Raw genomic sequence first — 5,914 nt, 5'->3', positions numbered from 1 at the left:
TACAGTTAAATGGTGTTACACAGGTGTATAGGGATAATACCCTTTTGAAAAATACTTTCTTGCAGACTCTATTTAAATGAAAACACAAGAAACAGTCCTTCGCTTCTTGCACAGGGCTAAGCGGTTAGTCCAGGTAAACATTGTTGGACATTCGTACAGGCGTGATTCCCAAGAAAGTTTAAAAATTAATTGTCACAGTGGGCTGACCCGCATAGGTGTAAGAGCCTTTTTCAAAAAACAAGCTATTGTTAAGACTGAGCTGACCGCTTAGTACAGTCAAACAGATGTGAACAGTACCCTTCTTGTGATAAAGTTCTAAAAAACTTTATCACAACACAGGAAACAGCCTGTCGTTACCCCTCCAGCTAAAGCAATTGCTCAGCCATTTTATTTGCAAAAAATTTTTTAAAGAAAATAAGTAAAGATGTAGCTAATTAGCTAAACTGCATTTAGCATAAGATTTATTGCTGAGAATATTGCGATATGTTGGGTTGGAGAAAAACCTCTTATACCAAACAAAATTAGTAAAAAGTAAGGCTATTAGCTAGCTAGCCTTCAAAATATTCGTTCCTAGCCAAAAAGCCTAAAACTGGGGCGTTTAAGATCTGTACGTAGCTAAAAAACGTGTATATTTATCTTCACATTTTAGAACATAAAAAAAACAAATATTACAAATATAAAAAGCTTATAGAAGACAAAAAGGTGAAACAGACTTAGAAACAGCACTGACCACCATTACTTTTTAAAAACTAAAGTCGCCATCATGTTTCTTCGTTGGCATGTCTAGGCTGCGAAAGTCTTGATTGGTTTTTCAAAGAATAAGGCGTTTTGATTGGTATACACGTGCGAGCGGTCAAAACAAAGTCAGTTAAACTGTCAGTAAACTGTCCCATTTGTTCTCTGTAGCTCCTGAGCGAAAACGGCGATCGAGGTCACGGGGGTAATTATTATTAAAAATGGCGTATTGAAATAATGCATTCATTTTTATCACTAAATTTTTTTTCTTACTTATGGAAATAAATTAAAGTAATTCAATAAATTAAAGAAATAAATTAATTTTAAGGATTTATTTTAATCAATAATTTGATTTGCGATTAAACAACCCTCAGTTTTCTAAAAATTCGCGGAAAGATCAAAGGAATATCGGTAACCCTTTTGAACAGACAGACAGACGACGGCTATTATTATAGAGATTAAAATTGTATTGGCATAATTTGCTGTCATTATTATTAGGGTTTTTTTCAAAATTAAATTCTTACAAGAAGTGCCATATCTTGCGAAAAATTGCTAACTTGACTTTAGGAAATGTACCAAAATCCCACTATATGAAAATCATATGGAAAACAAGAAAATACATTCAAGGTATTAAAAATAAACCAGAGTGTGTAAATAAACTCTCCTACCACCAAATAATTGGACGAAATAAATTTCTAATTTTTCGAAATCGTTTTAATCTACCGAAGCTAATTAAATGTCATAAAACGCAAACTATAACTCTAATCGAACTGCAAGCTGAAAAGTCACCCCACCCCCTATTTTTCATGTTTTCATAATAGAATTTAAAGCATACCTTTTAAGGGTTAAACGTATTGCCTTTTTGGTTTTCTGTAATTTTACACGTGACCATCATTTGCAACATTTTTTGCTATTGTAAAGTTTGCTTTTCACCGCTTTTGTCATTTGTAGGTTTTCCCCAATGTACTAACAAACATTTGTGCCAAGTTTTGTGGCAAACAATAGTCCATCAAAGATACTCGATGATATTAAGGTGCGGGTACAGAAATTATCATTTTTCGTAAAGTAAAAAAGGCGTAACTTTGATGAGCTGTTTCTCAGTTGTTTTTCATAGTCTGATAAAAAGTGACCCACCGCTGGTCAGCAAATTTTATGTTCTTTTTATTGGTTGTCAACATAATGGCTCACACGTAGCTGTTCAGACGTAAGAGGCCTGTGATCAAGACATGGTTTTCACAGAAAATCAGGTGGGGCAGCACATTGACACGTTTCTAAAAGGCATTTTCTGGCTTATGAGAACTGTATCAATATAACTTTCAAAATCACGTTTTCCTTAACATCCAGGAGAGCTTTACTTCAACGCAATGTGCTAAAAACCACCTCAACAATTTCTTTGACCTAAGGTTTTGTGTGAATAACATGATTTATAGATAAGGTAGTACATTAATGGGGACATAGTTTGTAGCATTCACTCTATGGCTTATTACGAATAATAATTATATATACGTATCTAGTGCATACATGTTGCCCCAAACTCTTTTTTTAGCCATATGACAAAGTTTCAGCTATAAACTGCTGAATCTTGGTCCGCAAGTTTAGAAAGATGCAGTGTCTAATAAATGTTAAATCGTAAGCCAATCAAAAGCCGAGAATAACAATGAAATCAAAAAAAATGGTAGCTGCATAATGTGTTTTCTCGCAGCCAATCAAAAATGGCGAAAATGTTTGGTAAAGCATTATAATATTATCCCCTTGTTTCGCAAGCGAAAATTTCTAGTAAAGAAGTACATATACAGCTAGCTGCCTTTTCTTGACAATAGATAAAGATCGTCCAATGAGCCAACAAGCTTATTATTTCTATGTTTTATCAGTTCTATTGAATGTTTTGATCTATAAAATACAAGAGATAAATATATTATTAGATCAATTCATTTCACTATCCTTCAAACATGGCATTTTTGTGGTCTTTAAACGAAAGTGATGAATGCATTAAGCACTTTCCCGTACAATTTAAAGAATACCAATTATCCCCACATAGCTATATGCATATCATGTACTCATTATTGCCTGACTGTGTTGTAGATGCAAGATAATTATGTTTTATCTAGCCCTGTCCAGAATTTGAACCTGGATCCCTCATTTGCATGAGTGCCATAGCTATTAGACAAAACAGGGCATAAATATGCAAAACTTTAAAGATGCGCATTATATATCCTTAGGGATTTACACATAGCCTACTTAACTTTTTTTGTGGATATCAAAATTCAATTTTTTATTTTACAAAATAAACTGCTCCCCGTTTACCCCATTTTACTGTTTAATCAGTATATACATACAATTTTTTTTAAAGTTATCCACTAAATTGTTTTTAAAAAATTTGGGCGAGCAATTCGAAAACTTAAAAATCACAAATTGCAAAAGTTGAACTTTCTACAGATATTTCAAAAGTTTTTCTCACGAAAAGTTTCTCTAAATGAAATACGTACCCAGATCAATAGATTTTACATGACAGAAACCTTTACAACCTCAAGTTCCTGAAAGTTTTTTATATGTTACAGTAAATATATAATCTTTATTATATATATGATTAAAACTGTTATTTTATGGATCAAGGTGCATTGCTGATTTTATCACAAACAATTTTTGACTTAACTGACGAAGTGTCAGCAGATGTTCCAGACGTTTCTATAAATTCACATGTGCTTGGAGACCACAAGACCGTAGAACTATTATCATAGACAATGTATCCACATGATAAAACTATCAAATGATTTAAAACCAATGCACCGAACACTTCGTTGTTAGGTTCAGTCATTGTACACACGAAACAAAAGAAGGACGACCTGAAAAAAATATATAGCCTGCTATATAAAATTCTGCAGTGTCAAAGTGATGAAAAATGTGATACAAAAACAGAAAGAAGCAATGCACTTGTCTCACTTTAAACTTTATATGTATATGGCTTAAACAAATAAATATAAAGCTATATAATATATTCTATTATAAGTTCTAAAATATGTTTAGGCTGGTTTCAAAATTGGCTGTGCTTATTTTGATACCTTAAAAAAGGTAGCTAAAGATATAGCTAGCTAGATATAGAGCCATTGCTAGCTAGCTATATCTAGGTTTTGTGACAATTTCTTATACTTGATCTCAAATTTAATAGCTTACTATGTAGCTAGCTCGGAAAGATGAGCCCTCCAAAATATTAATTTACAGTCCAACTCTAGTACTTGTAAACAGCATTTATTTTAGATATATGGCAATGTATCTATAGCTAGTTTTGGTTTCCCTTGCCCTAAGCTCTACTGCACTGCTTTTCTTTTGATTGTCATTAGTCACAACTGATCAATCCCTAGGAAGTACTTTATAAAGGCATCTATCTGGTATCACAAAAGTCAGGATGCATACAATGTTAAAAGAAAGGAAAAAAGAGAAGAAGGGGTTAACACGGTGATACATTTCTTCTTTCCCAGCACAATAATACTATTTGTATCTGTTCTGCCCAATCTTGCAACGCGCCCCGTCTTAAGACTGGCCAGGCCAATCTTCCCACAGTGACAAATAGGTGGCCAGTCTTAAGACTGGACTGCCCATTCTATGGACGTACATGCCCAAACAATTGTGAAAGACAAACAGAACAATAAAATTTTTAGAATTTACCTCTTAATAGGAACTTTAAATTGAATCTTTTCTTGGAAAATCAAAAGGCCATAAATCTATATATACCATGTATTTTATGTATAAAAAATTGAAACTACTCAACCATATTAGCATAATCTATAAGGTTTTTCTTCTATAGAATATCATATTAGCTTACTGCTCGCTAGCTGGCTAAAGATCTCATCCAATGAAATTAACAGCTAGCTCAGGCGCCGATCTAGCCAATTTATTTACTATGTCAGGGCCCGTTGAATATAAAAAAACTAAAAACAATGCTGGGGGTCTTGGCGTGTTCCACGCATTTGCTTCAGAAGCTTTTCTACTAAAAGTAGTTTTACATACGCTAAAGTTGTTTTGCTCAACAAGGTCGTGACACAAGGGAAAATATCAAGCCGTATCGTTTATTTTTATTAAAGTCTTAGTAATACATCTTCCTCCTAAAAAATATTCTTGAACATTTTGATTGGTAGAGTCGAGTTTCTTCAGCATCTTTCTCGTTGCTGTACCTAAAGATTATAAAATACATTTTTGAATGCTGAAAGTGTTTGCTGCATTTTCTATACAGAAATGCGAAATCAACAATCGAAGAACAGGCACATTGTTTATTACATTAGTCACGGTTGATCCGCTATGGCATTGTTTTCAATCAATTAAACTAATCAGGATATTTTAAAATCATACAGGGCGGCCAGTCTTAGGACTGGGCAATTTTATGTCCAAAGATTGGGCAGCGTCCTAAGATTGGGCAGAACATATCCATTGGCAGCTTGTTTTGAAATTTTTGCGTTATTCATAGTAATTTCACAGACCGGAATTTAACAGCAGAATATTGTGCGTTGCCCCACAAATGTTTCAGACATAAAATGCAGACCGACTCGCACCTTAATATCATCGAGTATATACAAGATCTGTGGCCTGGATGAGATCTCTAAATCCCCGGCCCGAGTAGCGTTGAATATGGTGAAGTTACCACAAGTAATTTTCTACCTTTCTACCAAACGTTCAAAAATATCTTTTGTAAGTTGATTACTGTAACGTTATCAATGTCGACTGTCATCAGTAATCTAAGTTCTTTTTTATTCCTCAACATAATTTATTTATGTGTATGTCTTGCAAAAAGTATAACAAGTGTTCCTGTAGGTTGAATCAAGAGTTACTACCGCCGACGTATGACAGCTTTTTGAGGTATACAAAACTCATTCGTTGCAAGATTTCCTTTAGGAACTGTATATGCCCGACCATTTTTAAAATTAACCTTTTTTACAATCCCTTAATATGCAGTCTCATCTCTCTGTGCGATTGAGAAAGTTATTTTGAACGTTTTTGAAAGTTTTTCACAAAGGCGGAAAACAGACACCCTGTATAACAATGTTCCGTATTTTATAAGGTTAATTTTTAAACAAACAATGGATATTTATTAAGCAAAAGAATCAAGGAATTAACCTCTGTTGCTCTTTTCTTTTGTTTATACTATTCTCTGTTACTTATGCGTTATAAGTAGTTTAAATTTTACCAA

This window comes from Hydractinia symbiolongicarpus, chromosome 3 (assembly GCF_029227915.1).
Source record: "Hydractinia symbiolongicarpus strain clone_291-10 chromosome 3, HSymV2.1, whole genome shotgun sequence".
Lineage (NCBI taxonomy): Eukaryota > Metazoa > Cnidaria > Hydrozoa > Anthoathecata > Hydractiniidae > Hydractinia > Hydractinia symbiolongicarpus.
This window is presented reverse-complemented; position numbering follows the sequence as displayed.